This window comes from Myodes glareolus, chromosome 6, assembly GCF_982192425.1.
Source record: "Myodes glareolus chromosome 6, mMyoGla1.1, whole genome shotgun sequence".
In the NCBI taxonomy this organism is placed as follows: Eukaryota; Metazoa; Chordata; class Mammalia; order Rodentia; family Cricetidae; genus Myodes; species Myodes glareolus.
This window is the reverse complement of record NC_142031.1, coordinates 12660177-12687052: the sequence shown is the minus strand read 5'-3', so window position 1 is coordinate 12687052 and position 26876 is coordinate 12660177. Positions and strand designations below refer to the sequence as shown.

Sequence of the window (26876 nt, the reverse complement as noted above, 5' to 3'; positions counted from 1 at the left end):
CTGGGGTCGCCTCCACCCTAATTAGACTTAGGCTTAAAAATAGACTCAGCAAGCGGCGGCTGACATCCTCAAACGCTCAGTTGTGTGGGCTTGGCCACGGGCCTGGTGATACCCACTCAGGCTGGGCATCCGGTTGTCTGTGGTGTTTGTGGGAGGCTAGAGAAGCCACCCCACACCTGCCGACTGTGAGGGCCAGGGCTGGGGCGAGAGCTCTGCTTAACCCCTCTGCTTAAGATGTGATTTATCCAAAGTAAAGGTAAAGACACCCTGCAGTGTGCGGGTGGGTGAGGAGTTAAAGTGTGGTTGGGTTTTTTTTGTTGTTGTTGCTGCTGTTACTGACTGGTTATTTGTGTTTGCGGTGCAAAGGATGGAGCCAGGGTTTTGAACCTGCTAAGTAAAAGCTCTGCCACTGACCCTCATCCCCAGCCCTTAAATACACACACACATGCACGCCCACCGCACACAAATGCAGACTCTACAAGGACCCCTCTGAAGTTGAAGTTACAGGGAGCTGCTGGGAACCACACACCCCAAGAACAGTAGACACGCTTCCCTCTCAATCACTGAGCCATAGCTCTTGCCTCTGCCTCTACCTCAGAGCTCTGGGGTGACAGATGTGGCCACTCAGTTTTAAGATTTTCTTTTCTTTTTACCTTAAAAAAAAAATAGGGCCCAAGTCCGTGAAATTCTGATCCTCCTGTCTCCACTTCTTGAGTGCTGGGATTACAATACACATGTTCTGTGTAGAGCTGGGAATGGAACCCAGGGCTTTGTGCACACTAGGGAAGCCTTCTATCAGCTGAGCCACAAGCACAGGCCCCGGATGACTTTTCACAGTCGTGTATATATATATATATATATATATATATATGAATGAGAGAGAGACTTTTCTCTGGCCCTCAGGACCTCCCTTGTGTCCCCTTTCAGTCGACCTCTGTCCCTGCCCTAACAGCAGTCACTACATGTGGGATGAGGCAGCATGTTCTCCTGCAAAGACCTGCATCTCTTGCCCGCGGGTGGCATGCACTACAGTGAGTACCACTCAATCCTGATGAGCAGTGGCCCATCCTGTGGCGTCCCACAGACTGTGCACCTGCTGACAGCTGTTGGACACCTGCTGCTTCCTCCATCGGCAGCTGCTTTAAAATGAACGTGGCGCCGCAGGCCTTGCCAAACACGGGGCTGGGCTCGCTGGGTCGCAAAGAAAAGCACGTCTTTAACGGTCTCTCCAGGAGCTGCCGCTGCCCCCATGGGCCGGGGTCCTCCGGTCTACTGTCTGTACATGCTCTCTTCAGTTGTGATACCTCTGAGGGCCTGGGTCACAGCAGAATCACTTTGGCTGACGAATGGTCGTGGCTCACGTTACATTCTGCTTCACTTGGCTCTGAAAGCTGAGCCGATCTGGATGGTTTGTTCTGACTAATGATTAGCTGTTCGCGCTGGGGCTAAAAGCCATCAAGTTGATGGAGACAGGAACAGTCCAGATGCCAGGGCTCCCCAGGGGTTGGCTTTCCCTGACAGTCTAGACATCAAAATGCGTTGTTAAGATGTACAGTTCTCAGTTCTTCCTCTGCACCCATCTGCGGCTTCCAGGGGACCATCGGCAGCAGCAGAGACCTTGGAGCTTAGAATCAATGGTGACAGGAGTTCAGGTGTGTCCCCTGACTTTTCTCACGATGGCTTTCTACCGTCAACCTGACTGGGTTTGGAATCGCCTAGGAGACACATCTTTTTGAATGTCTATCAGGGAGATTCCAGAGAGATTTACTGAGGAGGGAAGACCCACGCCGAATGTGGGTGGCGTCATCCCCGGGCTGGGATCCTAATGAAAGGGAGAAAGTGAGCGCTGGCTTTTATCTGTCTCTGCTTCCTGATTGCAGACGCAATGAGACCAGCCGCCTGCTTCTCGGGCAGCCAGGATACATTACGCCCCTCCCCGCACTGTGAGCCAACTAAACTCTTCCTTCCTTAAGTTACATTTGTTGGGTATTTATTTCATCACAGCTCCATGCAAAGTAACACACGACCTCACCTTGCCAACGGTCAGTTTCCTTGTCCACAGGACGGGTGTGTTATCAATGCGAGCTCTTCCCACCACAGTATACAGAGGGGATAAGAGAAAGCTTCAGTAGCTAAGGTGGCAGATGGGGCTGTGAGAGCAGAGGGGGTGGAAATACGAGCCTCTGCTATTATCTGAGGTTTTCTCGGAGAGGCAGTGAAATTGGGCTGCACGCCAGACTTCTGATGCTCACCGAGCCTTGGAACGCAGCCCCCACCAGTGTGGATCCGTGAGGAGCCTCATGAGTTGGCTGGGCATGGCTGACAAACACAGATGGTGCGTGAGGGATGAGAAAGAAGTTAGGACCAAGCCAGAGAAATCGAGGGTCAAACAAAAGGGACGGATGTAGTTTTATTCTTCCCTCTTGGAAGAACACCTGCTCTACAATACCCTCCCCCTACACTTGACCTCCTAGCCGGGCTCCAGACAGGCCAGAGGGGTCTCTGGTCGCAAAGACATCACAGGGTCTAATGGTGACCTCAGCAATGTCATATAGCCTTTGTGAGGGAGGTGTTCCAGGCCAGGCAGGGGCTCTGCTTCTGCACTTCAGAGGAGGTATTGGGAACAGCTCTCTCAAGCTTCTCCTCATACTCACATCATCCCTGCAGTGTGCATCCTCCCTCCCGTCTCAGCTTCCACCCATCTCCTCTGAGCCGCTCTGAATGGCCCAAGTACTTAGCTCTCTAGCACCCAAGAGCCAGGGCAGCTCAGCTCTGAGACCCCGAAGATGTGGTCCAGTGTTTGAGGTCTGAATTAGAGACTTCTCTAGTTGCTGAGATAAATACTTCACAGAAGCAATTTAAGGAGCATTATGGTTTGTTTTGGCACACAGTTCAAGGGCACAGCATATCATGGTGAGAAAGGCGGCAGGAGTGTGGGGCAGCTGGTCACACGGCACCCACGTCAGGAAGCAGAGAGAGATGGATGCTGGTGCTCAGCTCGCTTTCTCCTTCCTATTCAGTCCAGGACCCCAGCCCAGGATGGCTCTACTGATCTAAATTAACCCCATCTAGAAACTCCCTCAGACACAGCTCCTTAGGTGCTTCTACACCCTGACAAACTGATGGTATTAACTGGCATACGGGTACCTATGGAGATAAACTGGACTGCAGCAGGTACCAGAACGTCAGGCACAGGCCCTGCAAGGAAGTTGCCCTGAGATATGTAGGGAGTGTCATGTCTCAGGTGACTGACTGAGCAACAGCAGACGTCCATTTAGGCAAGGGACGGCTCCTCCGCCTTCTCCCCTCTGGGCCGAGGTCACCAGACACCAGTGGGGGAGTGGTTTATTCAATGTTCAGGGGCTATATTTTTTGTACATAATTTTGTTTTTATTTTTTAAAAAAAATCGTGTGTGTGTGTGTGTGTGCACGTGAGTATGTGTGTGCATGCGTGCACGTGGCGGTCAGAGGACAACTGCAGGAATCACTTCTCTCCTCCAGCAACCTGGTGGGTTGAACCCAGGTCATCAGCCTTAGAGGCAAGGGCCTTATCCCACTAAGCCATCTCATTTCATCAACCACTGGCGATGCCAGCAAAAGACACTCATCCTGAAAAACCTGCTCGAGCCAAGTCCTAAACAATAACTCCCGCTGGCCGGGGGAGCAAATATCCCTGTGCTGAATGCTGAGACTTAACCACGTGCCTGTGAGCCGCCAGCCTGCTCCCGACTCTCTCGAACATCATCATCTCAGCAATGCAGCTTTGCACACAGCCCTTCCTCAGGGTTGGGGGGCACACCTGAACCCCCATCCCATGGTGGAGCTGAATCAACCACCAAACCTGACCGCAGTGGCTGCAGTGCACTGACCGAATGCTGCTGCTCTGTACATCCTTGGAGTTTGTGTTGTTTAAGCCTGATGCGAGATGTGATTGGCACACGCCTGTAATCTGAGGTGGAGGCAGGAGAATCAGTAGTTCAAGGCCAGCTTTGACTGTTATTTAATTTGAGGCCAACCTGGCCTACATGACACACACACACCAGCAGCAGCAACAACAATCTCAAAAACTCAAAGGCAAGCACACCAGAGGTTTCACCACACAGCCATTTTATTTCGTGATCAGACAAAACGATTTTATCCCATATAGGACAGGGTATGAAGACACAGTTATCCCTAGGTTTGGGATGTCTTAGAGACACTGTACTTCCTGGGTATCACTGAACAGGGACACTTCCACCCATGATGCTGAGCAGGGGACACCAAAGATGAAGGCCAGACTGAGTGGACCGATCAGGATGTCGGTACCTTTCCTCTGAGCTCCTGCATTTCAGATGAGGAGGCCAGGGCCCGAGGGGATCAGGTGTCTCATAAAGCAAACATCTGAGACTCAAGGCCAAGGCTACCTGTGAAAGGAGGGGCTGTGATCTCTCAGAGCCAGCAGGGTCAGTATTTTCCTCTGCGTGTGAACAGGGCCCAGCTACGTGGGACCAGTGCGGACTCTGCTCAAGATCACGTCCACCTTCTAAGCACCCCAGGCTTCTACGGTATCCACTCTAGTGTATCTTAGGTTACCTCTCACCAGGGTACCAATCAACAGAAGAGAACAACCCCTCTCCAATCCCAAACAGCAAAACGTTTACCAGAAGCACAGGTGACACCTAGAGGGGCCACTCCATATTGGTCCCCGTGAGGAACAGCTCAGGCCTCCTCCCTCCTCTGAAGCACTCTCCTTTGGCAAGCAGGGCTTCCCCAGGACCAGTTGTTGGTCTGTGACAGAAGTTGGTGACCATCCCTCTTCCTCCCTCAACCACCTCTAGCTCTGCCTGCTCCACCTTTCCTTTGGGGCAGGGTCACAGCGTGGTCTGGTGACCAGCACTTGAAGGCTGAGTGATCCTGGGCACCCTCTCACCTCCCTTGCTCCACCCTCAGTACATACATCCACCCTCACCTCAGACTGGCAGCCCCAGGGTGGAGCCTGCACCCCCTCCTAGGTAAGCTTCTTATTTGGCCTGGGAGGTGTCGGGCGTTTATCTCAGGTACTGTGGGATAGCCACACATGGGAGCTGCACATTCCACGTGCTGATATTGAATAGAAACGTGACCCTGCCCACGTACCTGGAGTGAGTCACAACTTTGCCCACGGAAAGGGTCTAGCCTTCCCTTTGCCCTAGTCACCACCACTCCCTATTGCCACATGTCTGGCCTGACTTCATCTTCCTAGAAAGATCTTTCTGGGAATGCGGATTCATTATTATTATTATTATTTTTTTTGGTTTTTCGAGACAGGCTTTCTCTGTACTAGAATTAGCTCTTGTAGACCAGGTAGATTAGTTCGAGGCTGGTCTCGAACTCACAGAGATCCGCCTGCCTCTGGCTCCCGAGTGCTGGGATTAAAGGTGTGTGCCACCACCACCCGGCTGGATTCATCATTCTTGCCCCATTGCACACTCCATTGTCTTCCCAATGCACCGCTTCTCCACAGCCTTTCCTTCCTGGGGTCCCCCTTGCCCCAACTGACCTCACATCATCATAACCAGATTCGCCCGCCTTTGTCAGCTACCAGGCCTAGTCGTGCCAACCCTCCGGTCTGTGTCACCAGCACACAGCGGTCCCTCACAGCCTCCACGGGAAGCTCTAAAGTCCGAATGCCCCGTCTCACCTCAGTCCTACACCACTGCCCCTCGAACGCTCACTTTGAGCAGAGCACGGGCCTGACACCAACAGTGTCAGTGAGGATAGGTGTGAGCTTTCTCCCAGGAAGATCAGTGCCAGGCTGGGGCACACCCAGGGTGCGGAACACTTGGCCTTCTCCTTTCCCCCACCGATAACCAGGAAGGCCCAGCCTCCTTCCACATCTGACTCCTCTTTTTCTCTCTGAAGTCTCCCACTTGGCCAGAAAGAAGGGACTGTAATGGGCACTCTCAATGGTCGAACTTGACTGGTTTGAGAAACACCTAGGAGATTAGTGCCACAGACCTTAAGGATGTCTGTGACGTGTTTCCAAAGAGGGTTAACTAACGGGGGGCATCCTGAATGCGGGTGACATCACATAGTCTGAGGGTCCCTATGGAAGAAAGGGGTGTGTGTGAGAGTATGGTCTCTATATCTATCTATCTATCTATCTATCTATCTATCTATCTATCTATCTATCTATCTATCTATCATCTATCTATCTATCTATCATCTATCTATCTATCCATCCATCCATCTATCTATCTATTTATCTATCCACCTACCCACCCACCTACATACCTACCCATCTCTTCCTCTCCTCCTACTGCTTCAGGCCTGGGTGAGGCAGTTCATCATGGCAGGAGCATGTGACAGAGGAGACAGGTCATTCAGCAGCCAGGAATCAACATCAGAGAAGGAGAAGGAGCTTGGGGCCTGGTATCCCCTCCAAGGGCATTTCCCCAATGACTTAACTTCCTCCCACAAGGCCCAACCTCTTATTAAATGTTTCACCACCTCCCAATAGTGTTATAGGCCAGAGGCTAAGCCTTCAACACATGGACCTTGAGAGGGGCTTAAGATATAAATGCCTTGCAAGCTTCCTCCCTGTTCTTTCTTTCTCCCCCCCCCCCCGTGTGTGTGTGTGTGTGTGTGTGTGTGTGTGTGTGTGTATTTTTATGTTTGCAGATGCCAGAGGTCAACCTCGGTGTCATTTTTCTGGAGCTGTCTCTCTCTAGGATCTCGAGCTCTCCAAGTAGACAATACTGACTGGCCAACAAGCCCCAGAGCCCCACCTGACTCTGCCTCTCTGGTACTTGAATCTCATGTTCGAGCCACCGTATCTGGCTTTTCACACAGGTGCTGGGGAATCAAACCCAGGCCCTTGTGTTGCTTGCGTGGAGCCGTCTCCCCAGCCTCCTTCCCGATCACTGGCGGCTGGACTTGCCTTCCCTCCCCCACCTCCGAGTAGCTGAGGGGCAGCCTTTTCCTGCCTAGCTGCTCCTGCGCAACTTGGAAGTGACAGCTTTCTTGGGAGCCATGGCAAAGCCAGTTCTCTCCTTACATGATCAGCAGGCCGGGGACACAGCTGTGATCCGCTGGGGGACGAGTCTGAGAAAACTGTCTCTAATTTGCTCCTTTGGAAAAGTGGTTCCTTCAGCCAACAAAGATACAGCAACGCCACAGAATAACCACCTGACAAATGCCAAATAAATTCAGAGACCTCCAGCCTGGGGTGAGCCGCAGTTTGCCACACCTGTCACGCCAGCACTGGGGAGGTGGAGGCAGGGGGCACAGGAGTTCAGGGTCAGCCCGGGCCACATAGTGAGTTCATGGCCAAACAAACCCCAACCCACTAAAAACAAACCAAAACTGCTTTCAGAGGTAGCAGGGCTGAGTGCTGAAGGGTCCAGGGAGTTTATTTTTTAAGACAGAGTTTGTGGGATTTGCCTAAAGAAGAAACAAGCAAACGATATTTATATGAAACAATGCCTGGAATGTGAACTCCGGACGGGAAACGCAAGTCTGGCTTTTACAATGTTGGGTAAACAATCTGCGTAAATACAGGGTCAAGGCCAAGTCTGGCTCCTAAGAGGGCAGCGAAGACTGGTTGGTCTGACATGAACCCTGAACACTTCTAAGCCTAGTTGTCCACTGTTGACTACACAGTATTTCACACACCGGAAGCTTAACACATGTGGCATCCTTCATCCCTACAGCTTCAGAGAGGAAGGAAGGCAGGCAGGCATCACCCCTATTTTACAGAGAAGTAAAAAGTACCAGACCAGAGAGGATAAGCCACTTACCCAAGACTACAAAACTACCAAGCGTCAGAATCAGAATTATAACCCACCCCATCTTGGCTCCACAACCTGTTTTCCATGGCATCAGAATCCTCAAGCTTGGGGTAGGTGGAGCAGGGTATAGCTCAGATGGTAGGCGAGGCTTGCCCAGCGTGCACGGAGCCCAGGGTGCAATCCCAAGCATTGTGTTAACCTGGAGTGCTCGTGCACGCCTGTAATTCCAGAACTCAGAAACTAGAGGCAGATCCCTCTCAGCTACACAGTGGGTTTGGGGCCAGCCTGGCTACAAAAGACCTTGTCTGAAGGGGGGGTAGTAATTAAATTTAAAAGGGGAGGGTCGACTAGAAAGCTTGACAACAGTTCTGATACTTTGGCTGCCTGTTGATGTTTGACTGTGAACACTGGGTCAAATCCATTTCTATAAAGTTCCTTAAAGAATGCTGGTCCTACTTGGCAGAAAGTTACAGGGATGGATCACATCTGTACTGGCCCAACAGTTCTGCTGTGGGAGCTGGACTTTGTGTCTGGAGACAGAAACCAGACCCACAGCAGAGCCCTCCAAACTGCCTTTGGGCTCAGGTGGGTGGCTTATGGGCTACAGGACCTCAGGCTCCCAGAATCTTCTTCCTGTCGGGTTCTTGGTGAGAATTAGCCAAAGAGAGACTGCATGGCTACACGGGAAGACCACTGTGAGGCAGCAGCCCTCATGATCTCCAGGGTGTCCAAGCCTAGTGTGAACCGACAGATCATGGGTTCCAGCAGTCCCAAGCACACCATGGGACACTTGGTTGGGTACATTGTAGTGGGAAGATGACGGGCCCCGGGGTTCCACTAGACTTCCTTCTCACTCTCCCTTCTGCCTTCCACGTATGTGAACATGACCTTCCTCCCATCCTTGATCCCAGCTTCCCTGAATGGCCCTTAATGATCTCATCTTCCTCTCTGACCGTCATTCTTATTTGTCACCCCATGTCAGGACACCAAATTGCTTCATCGTGCAGGAGACAGAAACCAGACGTCAGTCGGAGCAGCCCCTGATGACGTGGCAAAGCAGGAACCTGGCCTCTTTGCTCCACTGTGCCCAGAGGCACAGGAGTAAACACCATGGGGGAGCCAGATCACTCTTGGGCCCACATCGCTGGCCCTTCTGATAGGAAGCCCCATGGGCTGCTAGACATGGCTGGTTTGGATTAGAAATAGGTTCCCCATAAGGTAAAGGTTTTCAAAGCTTTTTTTAGGTCTGGGGCACGCAGCTCAGTTGTCAAGGAGTGTTCACCTAGTTTGGATGAGGCTCCAGGTTCAGTCCTCAGCACTGCAGGAACTGATATGCGGATACTCTCAGCACTGAGAAGGTGGAAGAGCAGCGAAGTTCAAGGTCATCCTCAGCTACAGCTACACAGTGGGTTAGAATCCAGCCCGGTCTACATGCAATTCTGTCTTTTAAAAATGCAACCCTAAGAGTAACAATGCTTAATTAAAGCTGACAATTATCAGCCAGTTCATTTAATCTTCACAAAATTGCCCCCTTCCCTCCATGTCCTTGGTCCACACTGGTCTCTACCCTCCTGCCTTAGTTTCTTGAGTGCTGAGATTACAGGCCTGAAGGCTACGATGCCCAGCTCTCACAAAACCCTAAAATGATTCTCTCCATTTAGAGGAGCTGAACAATAGTCTGACATCGTTAGAACAAAAGTTTGAATTTTAGTGTTACTTTAATCCAAGGTAATACATGTTTCTTGGTAAGGTATTTAGTACAGGTGAGAACAGAGAATTCAAATCTCCCAGAATCTATTACCATCAGAACCACTACAATAAAAGGCTGACATTTTTCTTTTGTTCGGGGTCGGCAAGATGGCTCAGCCAGTAAAACAGCTAACCTCGCAAGCCTAGAGACCTGAGATCCATCCCCGGAAGAGAACCGACTCGACCAAGTTGTCCTCTGTTCTCCATATTTGAGCTGTGTCTTGTGCACGGCCCCTACAAGTTCATCGTGCACACAGACAATGATACGAAATAAAAAGGCTTTCAAATTTATCATCCATGTAGTTTTTGAAATAAAAAATAGCCGGGGCAGCTTCGTAACCTGCCCTTTCACAGTGGGAGTCATAATGAGTGCCTGATGTCCCCATGTGGGTAGAACTCAGTTTTCCAAGCCTTTGCATTGGACACTTGGGTGGTTCGCCTGGGAAAACACTTTGGGTGTTGGGGAGAAAAGCAAAGACTTCTTCCTGCAGAAAGCAGCATGGCCGCTGGGGAGAGTCAAGCGCCAGCAGCAACAGTGGGAACTGTGAGGGAAGGCTCCCCTTTGCATGTGCAGAACCTGGGCATTCTCATCTACAAGCCAAAAGGCAGTTCTCGAATGCACCCATGTCATTTGGTGGAAAGAGGGGCTTGCTACCTAGTCAACATAAATGCAGACTCCAGGCCTGCAAGCTGGCTCAGCCGGTAAAGGTGCTTGCCTCCAAGCCTGAAGACTTGAGTTTCATCCCTGGGACCCTCATGGTGGTAAGAAAGAACTAACTTCTGCAAGCTGTCTGATGTGGGAGGTCCTTCTGTCTATGTGTTGCTTTTATTGGTTAATGAATAAAGAAACTGGCTTTGCCTGATAAGGCAGAGTAGAGTTAGGCGGGGAAAACTAAACTGAATGCTGGGAGAAGAAAGGCGGAGTAACTGAGAAATTGTGTAGCCCTACCAGAGACAGACATGCTGAAACATTGGCAGTGCCTCATGGCAGAATATAAAATAATGGAGATGTGTTAATTCTAGATGCAAGAGCTAGCTAGCAATACACTTAAGTAATTGGCCAAGCAGTGATTTAATTAATAGTTTCTGTGTGATTATTTTGGGGCTGAACAGCCAGGAACCAACAAGTGGTCTCCTTGCAACAGTTATCCTCTGGCCTCCACACTGCCGTGGTATGTATATGTGTCCATTCACACGCATACATGCACACACACACACACACATGCACACACACACACACACACACACACACACAGTGAACGAATGAAATAAAAACCAATGTAGCAAGCAAACAAAGAGCACAGACTCTGGAAGTTGCCTGAGCAGAGCCCCAGCGGGACTTCCTAGCTGCCGGCCCCGTTACCAACAGTGAAGCAAAACCCGAATGACCTCCCTGGCCTCAGTAGCTTTCAGTGGAATTTAAACATAACTCCAGGTCAGAGGCCACAGGTGACTGAGCACTGTCCTGGTCACCCATGGCATGAGGATCATGATGACAATAGTTTCTGAGGCTTCTCTTTTAGGAACTTGTAAGCGGCTTGTGTTGAAACCACTGGCCTGCACTGGTGTCCAGTGTGTGACCTTTTGATTCAGAAAGCAAACACTGCCCCTTGGCTCATGCCCCAAAGAACCCAGAACATTGCCTGCTCCGGTCACCTCCACCAAGCTGTATATCACTCAGTTTCTTTATCTCAGAGGTCTCCCTAAACTGTACTCCAGTAGATGGTATTACTATGTAGCCCAGGCTGGCCACACTGAGCAACCTTGAGAAGAGGCATGCCACAAGGCAGCTCAGGCAACCCCTTAGACATGCCTGAATGACCATGTGGAGCCAAGATCCTCCCATCCCTACTTAAATGACAAATATTTAAATTATGACCTAAGTAATTGAAGCCCTAGAGAAGTGGGGTTGTTTGCGCAGTGGCTAGCACCCTCCTGCCTCAGTTTCCCCACCAGTTATAAGATTGTTCTGAGCATTAACCAGCTGCACATAGACAAGGATGATTTGAAAGACATTCCCCACTCTGCTCCAGATATCAGTCCTATTAAGGACGGCCCCCAAACATTCGTGACTGTCCTCACCACCCGGATGTGGCTCTGTCCACCAGGAATTTCCCTAGCTACTTCTTGACTAGCGGCTCAACTCTTCAAGTTTCCAGTAACCCGCTCATCCCGGGTGAGAGAACACACGTGCTCTTGGCTGCCAGCGTGCTTCTTCCCATTCATGAGTCAGTGCTCGGGCGGGGGGGGGGGGGGGAGGCACAGCTGAGGAAGCGGTGGGTGGTGGGAGTTTCCCTCACCCATGACAAAGCTATTGCACCAACTGCCTCTCCGCCTGGCAATCAGAGAAGCACAAACCAACGGTTCAGTCCAGAGGTCATACCCAGCACAGTGGTTACCTCTGTGTATAAGCTTGCTTTGCAGACCTCCCTGCCTAGCTCTGACCTTCCTATTCTGAAATTTTTATTTTATCTTATGTGCATTGGGGTTTTGTCTGCATGGATGTCTGTGTGAGGATACCAGATCCCCTGGAACTGAAGTTACAGACAGTTGTGAGCTGCCGTGTGTGTGTGTGTGTGTGTGTGTGTGTGTGTGTGTGTGTGTGTGTGTGTATGGATGTGTTGGGAATCGAACCCAGGTCCTCTGGAAGAGTAGCTGCTACTCTCAATTGCTGAGCCATCTCTCTCTGGTCTCCTGAGCTTTCCTTTCTTTGATGCGCAGACCCCTTGGAATATCTGCTGAAAGCTACTGACTTGCCTTCCTAAAATGCAGATGTGGCGGTCTGAGCATAAAATTCCAGGTAGTTAGTTGGTCCTTAATGTCACCATGTTACGGACATGAGTTAGCGCACGTTTAAAAGGACTCAACAGTTTTGCCACTCTCCTTACAACTGTAATACTCTATTGCCTTGATGACCAGGAGCTCGAGCAAATGCAGCGTTTAAAGGTGCCGCTAAATGGAGAGATGTTTTCTAGAAGGGTATAGGAGGAGTCAGGAACCTTGAGCGCCTCCAGTGTGCGTCAGGAAATAGAAAGGGGATTTAGTATTAGTGTTAGATAGCCTTCAACAGGGATTGTGTCCTGTGTAGACAGCACTTTTGCAATTAAAGAGTTAGCAACCCATCATTTAAGAACCATACACAAGCTATTGTTACTTCCAGGCCTGCCAGGGGAAGGGAGGGGTCAGCAATGAGGAGGAGGCCAGATTCCTGCCCAGCAGGGAGTTGGGGAACCAAGTCAGCTGGTGGAGGGCAGGCAGATAAGACTTAAGACCAGAAACAATTCGGTAGTCGCTGCTGAGTCTTCACCATGGGGCCTTAAATTTCCACGTGGGACAGGAAGGTGCTGGCAGTATTTCATTAGTAATACCTGCTGACTGCAGGGACCAGCCAAAGCCATGCACGTTTGTCCCTTTTATCTAAAGACAAACACACAGTCACCTGCAGAGGCAGGAGAGGGTGTTTGTTCAGCACCCTGGCTTCTTCCTGCATCCGCACCCTAGCCTCCAAAGTCTCTGGAGGGGACCGAGGTTTGAAAGCTAAGGGAGTCTGTATTGAACATGTCCGTGATTTTTCTTGTCATTCATCATCCCTCAAACAAGACAGTTTAAGAATTCTACAGTGTTTACATTATGATTGGTACTATAATAAAGAGTCAGCCATGGGGGTACTAGCTTCTAATCCCAACTCTCAGGAGGCAGAGGCAGGAGGATTGCAAGTTCCAGACCAGTCTGGGCTCTATCAAAAGACCCTGCCTCTTTTCCTTTGCTGTGATAAACTATCCTAGCGAAGGCAATGGAAGGGAGAAGGGGTAGATTCTGACCAGCACTTCCAGGATATAGCCCATCATGGCGGGGAGGTCAAGGCAGCAGAAGCAAAGCGCATCACATCCACAATCAGGAAGCAGAGGCGAAAGAGTGCATGCTGGTACTGAGCTCCAGAGAGAGTGGAGGGAAGGAGAGAGGGAGAGGGAGAAACCTGAATTCAGTTTCCAGGATACACACAGCAGAAAGTCAACTCCTTCTGACTGTTGCTAGACTTTGACAAGCACTGGGTGACAGGCATGCATCCTGTGAGTGCCCACACACACAGAGAGGGGGGAAGGGATGAAGGAAGGGAGAGAGGAAGGGAGGGAGGGAGGGAGGGAGGGAGGGAGGGAAGGAGAGACAGAGAGAGACAGAGAGAGACAGAGAGAGAGAGAGAGATTTGGACAATTTGAACAGACAAGCAGAACAAACAGGAAGTGAGACGCCATCAGACTTCCTGACCAGGGGTGAGCAGTAAGAAGGAAGTGGAAAGTGACTGCTTGGGACCAAGGCCTGGGGTCAAAAGGGCCTGGCAGTGGACATTAGCTGGGTGAATGGAGGGCAGGGGCCTCTGAAGAGGTCAGTTCCGAGAGCTGGGGAGCACCAGCTGCCAGGCCTGCATGCAGGCGGCTGCACAGCAGCCAAGGTGCTGCACATGGACTCCGCCTACTCATTTGATGGCTCCCTAGTTCGCCAACTCCTCCCTGCTCCCCGATAAGGTGTGGGCCCCTGGAGGGCAGCGGCTGCCCCAAAGTCAAGAGTCACACCTGATCGGTAGGAAAACTCACGGAGTATGGAGTCATATTTCCAAAATGATTCTGCCCTCATTTTTTTTTATTGTGCTAAAATTCTACTGGGAAATCCCATTTGTTCTTTATAACATAAACTTTATGACTCTCCCAAGTTTTTAAAAAATATTATCGAGAGGGTGTGCACCTGTGGAGGTCAGAGGACAGCACTGCGGAGTGGATTCTCTCCCTCCACCTCTCTATGGGTCCTGGGGAAGTACATCACTGCTGAGCCATCCCAACAGCCTCATTATCGGGTTTTCAGTGTGCAGTTTGGTAGCGTTAAGAGCACCTGTCGTAGGACAGCCTTCACCAGCAGCACACCCATTCATATAGCTCTTTATTTTGTAAAGCCACACCCCTCCCCAGCTCTTCCTAGCTCACTGTCCCCCTCCCTTTTGTCCCTGGAAGCCACTTTACTTCCTCTACTAGCCTGGGGGTCTGAACATGGGTCCTCGAGCTTGCAGCAAGCTCCGCCCACTGAGCACGCCCCTCTAGTTTGTCTTCTCATAGGCTTTCTTCTCTTAGCACAAAGACCGCAGGTCACAAGTGCCAGACGTCCTTTGGTTTGAAGGCGGAAGGCTATCCATTCTGTGCACGGGCCACGTTCTGTCTGTTTCTCCACCCACCAGTGGATGCCCCTTCCACGTTCTAGCTCTCACACACACAGCTATGAGCACAGCACGCAAGTGTCTCTCCTGAACCCAATTCTCTAGAGCACATACCCAGAAGCGGGGCTGCTGGATTGCATGGCAACTCTATTCTAAGTTTTTGAGGAATTGCCAACACTAAAATAACTTCTAGTAGTTTCCCCCCACTTCTACCTCACCCTCTCAGCTCTATCAGCCCCTGTGAACTTAACTCTCCTACCCCACCCTCTCAGCTCTACCAGCCCCTGTGAACTTAACTCTCCTACTCCAGGGATTTTGCACAGGTTGCTACATCCTTCGGTTTGCTGCTACCTAAACTTCGTTACCCTTCCCAGTTCAACTCAGACTCCCTTTCTTTAAAAATCCTTTCCCCGAGGCTGAGGTATGTAGCCCAGTAGGCAGCCTGCTTGTCTAGCACGTGTGAGGTCCTGGGTTCAATTCTCAGCACTGCATTACGTGGACGTGCTGGGCAGATCTCTAATCCCCGCACTCTGGTGTGGATAAGGAGTTCAAGGCCATCCTCGGCTACAGGGTTCTAGGTTAGCCTGTGCAACATGAAATCCTATCTCTAAAATAAAATTAAACCCTTCCCTGTGCTCTGCATTTTGAGTTAACATCTCCTTCCTGGGCCTGGAATATTCCTGATCATATTCCAACTGTACGGTGTATTCCCCAGTCTCTCCTTCTGATGTGGGATTCCCCTCTGCGTACCATTGGGTAATAAAGAAATTGCTTTGGGCCTCTAGCAGGGCAGAATTGAGTCAGGTGAAAATTCCAAGGAGATAGAAGAGGAAAAAAGGCGGAGTCGGGGAGATGCCACGTAACCGCTGGAGGCAGAAGACGGAAGTGCGTGGTACCGGTAAATGACAAGCCTTGTGATAGGATATAAAATAATAGGAATGGGTTAATTTAAGATGTAAGAGTTAGATCACAAGAAGCTTAAACTATTGGCTAGACAGTATTGCAATTAATATAGTTTCTGTGTGATCATTTTGGGTCTGGACGGCTGGGGACGAACGAGCAGTCTTTGTCTACATCCCTCAGGACCACAGGCTGTATCCCTGGGGGCAGGGGCTGCCTCTGTTGAACACAGGCTCAGGAACTAAGGACTGTAACAGGGCATTTGTTTATGCAAATATCTTTGCATATGTCTAGGTCCAAGACACAGCCATTTGCGCTGCTAATCCTCTGAAAAACCAGAGTTACCCAGAGGCAGGTCCAACCCCTAATTACCAACCTAACCTACAGTTCATGGTGCTACAGACCTGAAGCCTCTTCAGATTGCTTTCCTAGAGGGAGGCTGAGAGCTTTGAAAAATCATGTTCCTTCCACCGCATATCAATAATCCTGGTCCACGCCCTAATCAGGCCAGACAGTGGGAGCAGGGAAAACACAGCATAAGAAGGTGAGTTATTCTCAGCCCCCGCCCTCCAGACCTGATGTGAAGAAGAAACTGGCAAAAATTAAGATTCCATTAAGAGTAGCTGTGCCTACAGCTTAGTGGTTTGGTTATGCAAGGCTCAGGGTTTAGTCCCAGCATCTGCCCCCCCAAGCCTCATGAAGAGAACATGCCAGAACCTTCTGAAGATTTCCAGAATTATATATTACATGAGACCATGATCTCAAAGTACTGGTGAGCTTGGGTTCTGGTTCTTGCGTTCATATGTTGGATGGATGAAGTTTCTGGTCCTGTTAGGCCAGGAAGACAGTCCTGGGGGGTTGTCAGTCAATCCACAAATCGCTGCATAGGTGCACACACTACACTCATACACACACACACACACATTACACACACACACACACACACTATACACATACACACTACACACATACATACACACACACACACACACACACACACACACTACACACATACAGAGAGAGAGAGAGAGAGAGAGAGGGAAAGAGAGAGGAAGGATTGGGATGCAGTTCACTGGAGGAGTGCTTGTCCAGCAGGCTCAAAACTCTGAGTTCGAGCCCCACACCATACAAACTAGTGTGGTGGGCACGCCTATAATCCTAGTACTCAAGTGGTAGAGGCAGGTGGATCCGGAGTTCAAGATCATGGTGGAGAACTTGGTGAGTTTGAGGCCAGCCTGGGACATGTGAGACCTTGCCTCAAAAAGTGAAAAGAGAATGTTAAAAAGAAGAGCTGGAGAGATGGCTCAGCGGCTAAGAGCACTGACTGCTCTTCCCGAGGTCCTGAGTTCAATTCCCAGCAACCACACGAAGGCTCACAACCATCTATAGTGAGATCTGGTACCCTCTTCTGACATAAAGTTGCACATGCAGATAGAGCATTCATATACATAAAATAAATCTTTTCCTAAAAAGAAGAAGAAATGATTAAATAGGAATTAGATTACGCCTGAATGATAGATAAGGGCTGCCAGTGAATAAAGTGATGTGTGCTTTTTCAAAAGAGTTATTTTTAATTTATTTGTATGTGAGTGTTTGCATGTATGCGTGTGTGTGTGTGTGTGTGTGTGTGTGTGTGTGTGTGTGTGTGTGTGTCCGTGTGTCTGTAGGAACCCAAGGAACCCAGAAGAGGACATCAGATCCTCTGGAACTGGAGCTCCGGGCCGTTATGAGCTGCCATGTGGGCTCTGGGAGTCAAACCCAGGTCTTCCGCAAGAGCAGCCAGTGACCCTAACCATCTCTCCAGCCCTGATGGAGGGATGCTTTATGACAGCATTATAAGCAGGCTGCTGCCAGACAGCAATGGACTTTCCTAAAGAGTCTTCCTAGTGCACACACTGTGTGGCCTTCAGCCAGCACAGTCTCTCTTCCAGGCCAGCTCGCTTCCTCACACCAACGCCTAGCTTCCTTTGGAATGCTGGTCACAGTCTCCACTTGGAAGCACTCATCAGAGTGAGGTCCCGTGCCCACCGCCCCTTGCTTCTGTTTCTTCTAAGAATTGAGGAGGCTCAGGAAAGAGCAGCATTCTGCTTTGGGATGGATTTTACTTTTAAGGTCTCTGGATTCCTTAAAGGGACCGTTTGCACTCAGGGTGTATGTAGAACACTTGCAGGCAACTCCTCCTTCCTGCTGGCCCTGCCTCCCACCCCTGACCTCTGTCCTTGCAAACCCCTGAGCTGCTTCTTGGGAACCATCCAAGGAAACCCGAGTTCCCAGGATCACAGCATTAAAAACCCAGTGGCCCGGAGCAGGACCGCCCAAAGCTTTTACTGCAGAGACAAACATACCCTGTTTGATTCAGACTACACTCACGGACAGACTGCCCATAAGCCCAAGGGATGCTTGGCAGGCAAAGGGATGTGTAGCGAAGCCGAGCCTCATGACTCGCGTTTGATAGGACCCGCTTGGTGGGAGGAGAGAACCAACCCCTGCCGGTTGTCCTCTGGTCTTGTCAGCCATACCTTGGCACAAGCGCACCCTAGCTCACACCCACACCCACACATGCACACACGAAATAAGTAAATAAATGCGATTTTAAAAATACACTGGGTGTGGGGGCACACGCCTTTAATCCTAGGACTCAGGAGGCAGAGGCAGGAGATTCTGAGTTCCAGGACAGTCAGGGGTACATGGTGAGAACTTGTCTCAAAATACCAAAATATTAATAATTTAAAATTTTCAATAAAAATGCTTTCCATGGGCCAGTGAATGACTCAGAAGGTAAAGGTGCTTGCCACCAAGTCCAGTGACCTGAGTTTGATCCTTGGGCCCCACATGGCGGAAGGAGAGAGCCAACTCCTGCAAGTCATCCCTTGACCTCTGTGTACGAGCCATGGTACCTACACACTGCCTCAGTGCCTCTCAGACAGACACAAAACAAAGTGTTTTTAAAATCATGCATATAGATTTCTAGTCCTTCTTCTCTTTCACAGTTTAAAAAGACAGGGCAAGAACACTTAGCCAACTGTCAAACCACTGATAAGACAACACATAAACTGGTAGCAAATGCCTACCAGAACCAGAGTGGTGAAGGCAGGAGGATCAGGCTATATAGCTAGCGGAGACCAGTCTGGGATACAAGGTCCCCAGTCTCCAAAAACCAAACCCAACTTGAACAAATAAAAGAAGTTGCTTACAACCTGTAAAAATTAACCTAGAAGACACTCATTGTCCATTCAGTACTCCACCATCAGTACCATGTCCACCCAGGACCCCATCATCAGTACCATGTCCATCCAGGACCCCATCATCAGTACCATGTCCATCCAGGACTCCATCATCAGTACCATGTCCACCCAGGACTCCATCAACAGTACCATGTCCATCCAGTACCCCATCGTCAGTACCATGTCCATCCAGTACCCCATCGTCAGTATCATGTCCATCCAGGACCCCATCATCAGTACCATGTCCATACAGGACTCCATCATCAGTACCATGTCCACCCAGGACCCCATCATCAGTACCATGTCCATCCAGTACTCCATCATCAGTACTATGTTCACCCAGGACTCCATCATCAGTACTATGTTCACCCAGGACCCCATCATCAGTACTATGTTCACCCAAGACCCCATATCAGTACTATGTTCACCCAGTACTCCATCATCAGTACCATGTTCACCCAGGACTCCATCATCAGTACTATGTTCACCCAGGACCCCATCATCAGTACCATGTTCACCCAGGACTCCATCAGTACCAGAAGTCTTCACCCCAGGCAGCCCCCTCCCTGCATCACTGCCTAGGAAGCAAATTCTCTGCACATTTTGTTTTGTCTTTGATTCTCTTTTTAAAAAACGTTTTAAAATATTTAAAATAAGTGTGTTGGGGGAGGAGTGAGAGAGAGTTGTGTGCCTGTGTGTGTGTGTGTGTGCACGCGCGCGCACAGCAGTGCACATGTGCAAAGGCCAGAAAAGGGCTCCATGCATCATCCTCTAGCTCTCCCTACCTTATTCCTTGGTGGCAGTGGTTCTCAACTTACGGGTCGCAAACGACCTTTCACAGGGGTCACATGTCAGATATCCTGCCCATCAGATAATTTACATTAAAATTCATAACAGTAGAAAAATACAGTTATGAAGTAGCAATGGAAATGCTTGTATGGTTGGCAGTCACTCCAACATGAGGAACTGTATTAAAGGGTTGCAGCATTAGGAAGGTTGAGAACTACGGCTTTGAGGCAAGGTCTCTCCCTGAATCTTGGGCTCTCGTTTCCTCAGCTAGACTGGAAGCCAGTAAACCCCAGGGATGGTCCAGTCTCCATCCTCGACAAAGCTGGGGTTATAGGCAATGAAGAGATACGCAGACTGTTACTTGCAAGCTAGGATCCGAACTCCTGATTGTAGAAAAAGTGTTTTTAGCCACGGAGACATCACTCTAGCCTCCACTTTTGCTACCTCTTCCCAGGAAGAAGGGCTGAAATGAACAAGCCCAAATTAGATGTTCCTTGGGACTTACTTCTGACATCCCACAATGCCTAGTCTGGGGAAGCCATGGGACCAGGGATGGTGTCACCGGTTGACTTACGATGAATTCAACCGAAATCAGATTCTTCCTTTGTGTTACCTTGGGCTCCCACCAGTGCCATCCAGATGCCAGCCTCCTCTTTCTAAGAACCTCATGAGATGCGAACATCACAATCCTCTAACACTCGTAGTGATGGAGAAGCATGGACTCCGAAGCCCCGTGCACCTTACATTGTGTTAGATTTGGGTCAAGGCAGTATCCTGACTGAACTAACCCTACAATCCAGACTCCCGAATTGCTGATGGCCTTCAGGTAGAAGCACGCGAGTCTAGCATGCCAGAACCTGGGGGGGAAAACTAGTCCCTTCGGAGCACCACACCTCAGAAAAAAAAAACGACATAACATGGTAGAGCAAAATCACTCATTCCTACAGCCAGTGTCACTGGGTCCATGACACTGCCCTTCCCTGTCTTGAGGGACAGGTGTGTGCTTGCTGTGCGGAGAAGCAGCCTTTTCCTTAGTCTGCGATTCCAGAGACTGTGTGGCTCAGTGGGTAAGGCAGTCTCAGATGCCAACATCTCCCTCCCAGAGGACAATGTCAGACCCACTCCCACATCTTTCAGGCCCCCTACCCTTAACTCCTCAACACACCGCTGTGGAGAGTGTGCGGCATAGAGGGGGGGAGCTTCTGCAAGGGGGTTCACCCTGCTTTGGCTTCCAGCTTCAACTCTCTGCTCCTAAGAATCACCCATGGGGTCTGAAGATGTGGGGCTCAGTTGGTAAAGTGCTCACCACCCAGCACGCTCGAGGCCCTGCGTCCCAGCCCCAGCACCACGTCCCAGCATTGAATGTCCTTACGTTCGGGAGGTGAGGCAGGAGCAGCAGAAGCCATCCTCAGCTACATACAGAGTACAAAGCCAGCTTGGGCTGCATGAGACCCGGTCCCTCAAACTAACCAACAAACAAACAGAAGGATCCTCAAAAACATCCAAGACAGACTGATGAGACGGGTCAGCAGGGAAAGGTGTTTGTTGCCTAGCCCCAAGACCTGAGCTCCTATCCCCAGAACCCAAGGTAGAATTAAACAACTGACTCCCCAAAGTTGGCCTCTGACCTCTACACACATGCTTCGGCAAGCACATACCTGCACATCCACACTAATAGTAAATAAGATAAAATAAAAAGAAACCATCCTGGACAGAGTTGGGAAAGTCAATCTCTGGTCCTGGCTCTGATCTCAGGCTTGTCTTTCCCCTTCCTTGAGCCTCAGTTTCCCCATTTGCAAGATCAGCAGATTAGACTTCTGAAGCTGAGGCCCCTGCTGATTCCAATATTCTAGGTCCAAAAGTGCCCAGCATGCAAATGGGAGGGTGGCTGAGCCTGCAAATCTAGGCCAAGGGAGACAGGAGCCCGAGTAAACAGCTGAACGGCAGCAGGCTGTGCACAAGGGCTAAACAGCCATTCTGAGCTAGGACTGGGGCTTGAGAGAGGGAGTGAGAAGTCAACCCAAGGTGCGGTGGCTGGAACGGCTTAGCATAGACCCACCTGTCAGATCTCTGGCCCTGGTCTTGAGCCATCTGGAAGTGGTCAAAGCAGCCTGGCCTGTGGCGGGGGAAGGAAAACCAAACAAGAACTCCCAGGAGAGGAGGCCCGGCGCCAAGGCCTGGAAAAAAAAAAAAAAAAGACACTGCCTAGGCCAGGCTAGGCTAGGCTGTGCCACCTGTCCAGGATGGGGAAAAGCAGGACTCAATAGAACATCCAGAAAGATCCAGACGCTAAGAAATCATCCAACCTGACCCCCACGTGGTCAGGCCCCCTGGGGATCACATGAAGGACCTCAGAGGGCACCTGGGCTTCTGTGTGCCTCTAACTGCTGGCCCTTCTGAATCACATGGGTCACATGAAAGTGGTGGGCAGACAGCTGGACGCTCCCCCACTACCTGCTCCATTGCAGGATCCCCCTGTAACCTCCAGGCAATGAGAGAATTCGGACACGGAAGGTGTTCTTGAGGCTGCTCAGTGCAGGATGTGCTCCGCTGTGCACCAGAGCGCTGCTCATAAAAGTGAAAGGAAACAGCAGCCAGACACAGATTCCTCACACCCCACTGGAAGATGCTGGAACTTTCCCGGCATCTCCGACTCCCTAGGATCCTGTCCTAGACTCTCCACAAGAGGAGCTTAGGGCCCAAGGCCTTCCACTCTGGTCCAAGAGGCTGGAGAGGGTTCCCTGCCTTTCTCAGAACAGGGAAGGGCAAAAGTGCAGAAACATGATGGTGTAAATCTCCCCATCCTCCCCACCCACACACTGCCAGGGCAAGCGGCTCATACAGAATGTGAGCAGAAGCCACCTCTTCTGTCCCCAGTGTGGACAGAGAAAGGCCTGAGCCTGTGACATCTGGAACCCAAGCAACAGTTGGAGAGTGCAGGGCCCTGCCCACATTCTGGGAACTCACGGGCTCCCTTGTAGGAAAGAGGGCAACCATTTGGGCCTCCCACGGAGTCCAGGAATCTTGTCCTTGATCATTAGTCGTGTGTGAAGGTCACAAGTTAATCCTTGCCTCCCGTAAGGTCTTCTACCCAGTGCCCCTCGGTGTCCCGGCTGTCCGGCCCTTAGTCAGTTTTCCCTCTCCTGTCTTTTTGAATTAAGTTTGAGAAAGTCTGGTGGCTGCTGCTGTGTCTTGTTCAGTGCTGGGGGGTGGAACCCAGGGCCTCATGTGATGAGCAAGCACTCCACCACTGAGATCCGCCCGCCACCCCCACAAGAATTATCTTAACCTTGTGATCAAATGACTCTCCTGCCTTAAGACCTGGAATGAAATGTGTCCACACTTCCCACCTTAGGCAGCTCCTGGCCCATGGAAAATGCCCCGTCTATCTCTGCCCGTCTCTGCGGGATGCTCCAAGACAACCCTTGCCTGCCTGGTCTGTCTCATCATGGACTCCCCCCTAAACCCTCCCACGAGCCCACCCTCATTCCCTGACCGGCGTTCCTTCCAGCACATCTTCATAGTGTTGCTGCCATCTCAGTAGCTCTGACACCTTCTTCTCCTGTCCCCCAAGGGATGCCAGTGTCCCGATCACTACACCAGTGCTTTGCTCTTTCTTCCTCCTCGGCCCGCCTAATATAATGAACTACAGAGTATGCGCCACCATGACCTCATCCCAGTCTAGGGACCCAGCACTCCCATCTCAGAGGAGGAGACTGGCCATCCTCGATCACACAGCCAACAGAAGTACAGCCAGACTGCAGCATCAGAAGCCCTCCAGGACCCTTGCCATGTCTATCACTGATTTCCTGACTGGGCAGGCCTGGCCTTGGGTGACACCCAACATCCAGCAGACTTACCACCAGTCTCTCTTGCTCCCCTGCCATCTCTTTTGGTCTGGGTTTGGAGAACTTTTGATCAGTTTTGAGAGAGAGGTTTAAGTGGCAGGTCTCAGGGGGGAAGCTGTTTGACCCTTCCATTAAGAGATCAACCTTCACATTAGCCTTCCAAACAAAAAACAGAGGAGGCCCCGGAGGGGACAGGTGGGGACTCCCTGCACCCGCAAACTTGTGTGGTCTCACCTACTTAGGCCCTGCCCCTTCGCTCTGCCTCCTAAATTCCCAGATTGGCCAAGAACCTGGCTCAGAGCCACACGCATCATCAGAGAAGCAAACCTCCGCTTTACAGGGTCCCCCATAGCAGCATCCAGGACAGATCTCCTGTTCCTGCCCAGCGGCTGAGAACAATTGTCTCTTAAAGTGGCCAATGTGGTAATCAGACATGGTGTCTCCTTTTCAAATGCACCCCCAATGCTCACATCAAGTTCGAGCAAAGTTACTCTCTCGCAGGTATCTTATCTCCCTTGAGCCCTGTAACTTATCTACAGAGTCCTTGGTCTGCTGGACAGGAATGCCTAGCCTCAGCCTGGGGCTCTGCCATTCCTATTTTCCTGGTAAAGAAACCAAGGATCCTGGAGGCTCTCCACCCCTCGATTGCTTCTACAAGCACTAATCTTAATCCGGTAACAGACAGAAACAAGAGTAAATGGTGTCCACCAACAACAACTAGAATAGGGGCTCGCGAGACCAGAGAGGTGCCCTGTTTCTCAAAGCACCAGTTCCTTTCTTGCAAAAGCACCCGAGCCCAGGTGCTCCTGTCCAGGCCCAGGCAGATGGCACCTGTCCCAGCCAACAGGGGGCCCCCGAGCGATGCGGGAGGCGGGAGTACCCCCACAATGACCGGGTGCGTTGCAGAGGGTGCAGGATTCGGAGTCCCCGGGGGGGACAGGTTCTGCGTGATACTCCGGGAAGCACGGAAACCCGACTGGAGCCCCACAGTTCATCCCCCGGCGCAAGGGCGCAGACTCACCCAGGAGGCAGCGGGTCGCACTGGGTCTCTGCCCCGCCGCCCGGGGCTGGGGGTTCCGCGACACCCCCCACCCCAGGCAATCATGGGTCGAGGAGCCGGAACCAGGGAGCGCAGCGTGGAGAGGGAGCGCAGCCCGGCTACTGCGAAGGGGATTTGCCAGCGCCGGCCGAAGCGCGGAGAGCTCGTGGGAGGGACCGAGGGCGCCCGCAGGAGGCGCCGCCCACCTGCCCACCCTGCGCCCTGCGCCACCGGGCGGGGACCAGGACCCCGGGGCGGAGCAGGCTGGAGGGCCTGGCACTGCACAGCGCAATGCATGGTCCCTGACCTCGATCTCTGCGGCAGGGGGATGACTGTTTAGGGGGGACACTTGTGGGGGTAATGGGAGCTGGGAGTTCCTGCTGGGCGACCTCACCTGGCGGTAAACTCACCTTCCTGTGCGCGCAGGCGGTCGCTTTTTCTCCACCCGCAGCTCCCGGTCGCCCAGCCCAGTGTCGGGCGGAGGAGGGAAGGAGGAAGGAAGCGAGGTTTTCCCAACCTCTCAGCTCACGCCCTCGGCCAGCTTCCCACTCCCGGGTCTCCCGGGCGCTTTCAGGATCCTCACTTTGAGTGTGCAGCCCGGTGCGCGTTACCAGTTTGGCAGAAAACTTTCCAGTGAATCACAGGCAGACTTCTCGCTCAGCCTGGAGCCGGGGAGTGTCCTACGAACTGAGAGCTGTCTCACCTGCCTGGAAGTTTGCCTGGAAACGCCGCGACTCCAGGCACGGATCTACGCTCCTTGTCAACTCAGAATTCCGACGTGGGTCAGACCAGGGTCTGCTTCGTGCGTGCGCGCCCAACTCTTTGAAGTTCTAGGCCTGAGAAGTCCTTGGGCCGCCCGGTGTCAGAGAAGCTGGTTGAAGACAAAAGGCGCCTCCTACTGGGGATGACCGCTTTCTGGACAAGCTGCACAGCTTGCTCCCTTGGGATTCCTGGGTACTCCCAGTCTGCAAATTCACCGTGCTGTATACTGCCAGAGTTCAATCGCACACTGTAGGCTGCTACTTCTAACTTGCAGTAACAGCTAGCAAAAGATTAATTTGAGGATGATTTGTGAATTGGGAGGTGCAAACGGCGTTTTTGGAAATAGAGGCTTGGAGCGCAAAAGTAGCTGCTGTAGCCTTACCCTGAACCCAGCCTCGGTTCCCATCCGCTCCCCTGACCATTCTCCCTCAATCCTTCACAAACCTGCAGATAGTTATTGGTTACACCCAACGCCCAGGCCTCTAGGTTGCAATTCATCCTGACAGACTGGAGGCAGGTCATTCATACTGCCCCTAAGGTGGAAACAAGGAATACTGGTACTTTTCCACGCCTGGGATCCAGGCCCAGCCCCGCCCTACTCCGCACCTCATCCAGCTGGGCGGGTCCATCTATCTCGGCTATCTCGGAAAACCAACCTCAAGGGTGGAGATGCCAAAAACTTCACAGTCAAAGCTGGGCTATGAGCAAAGCCGAGAGAGTGTCAGACGAAGTGTGTGTTGCTATTGCCTCCCCTGTTCAACTCTCCGCCTCCGTGTGATTCTTTCCCCTGTATCTTCCCACACAGAAGCTGCCGGCCAATTTACCCCACTAAATTAGCTCAGCAGGATCTGAGACGTGCCCTTAGGGCAAAAGATTCAAAGATACAAATCTCAAACAGTGACTTTCTATTATCTGCTGTGCTGTGTACCAGGCTTTTCCTTTCTGGACACTAACCAGCCCCCAAACCACATCACAGAGACTTCTTATTAGCTTTGAATGCTCAGCCTGGCTTGGGCTGGTTTCTGGCTAGCGCTTTTCACTTAAATTAACCTGTTCCTCTTTATCTACCTTTTGCCTGAGGGCTTTTAACCTTTCTGTATATCTTACTTTCCCTCCTTGTCTGTCTGTCTGGCATCTGCCCGACTTCTTGCCCCGTGTGTCCTTCTTTCTCTCTCTCTCTCTTCTCCCCTTCCTCTCCTTCTTCTCTAGTCTAGATCTCTCCTCCTATTTATTCTCTCTGCCTGCTAGCCTTGCCTATCCTATCTTTCCCTAGCTATTGGCCTGTTCACTCTTTATTAGACCAATCAGGTGCTTTAGGCAGGCAAGATAAAGCAAGTGCAACACATCTTCACACAATGAAAAAACATAGCATAAACAAAAGTTACACTCCTTTACACGGTTAAAGGAACATTCTGCAGCATAAGCAAATGTAACATAACATCTTTGCCTAGTGAAAACAATACTCGAGCCGGGCGGTGGTGGCGCACACCTTTAATCCCAGCACTTGGGAGGCAGAGGCAGACAGATCTCTGTGAGTTCGAGGCCAACCTGGTGTACAAGAGCTAGTTCCAGGACAGGCTCCAAAGCTACAGAAAAACCCTGTCTCAAAAAACA

General features: G+C 51.1%; 1 protein-coding gene across 4 annotated transcripts in view; it reads right to left on the bottom strand.

Annotated features, from left to right (window-relative positions):
• The window catches only part of Tmem51 (transmembrane protein 51), a 49102-nt gene extending 23391 nt beyond the window's left edge, over positions 1-25711 (bottom strand). For 2 of the 4 annotated variants that reach the window (XM_087906922.1, XM_048426628.3), the window contains exon 1: positions 24483-24668. The gene's annotated coding sequence lies outside the window, so the exon portion shown is untranslated. Of the gene's footprint in view, positions 1-24482; positions 24669-24910 lie in introns of those variants that run through there. The other 2 variants (XM_087906924.1, XM_087906923.1) reach the window with 2 other exon arrangements.
• Between the last annotated feature and the right edge of the window lie 1165 nt (positions 25712-26876).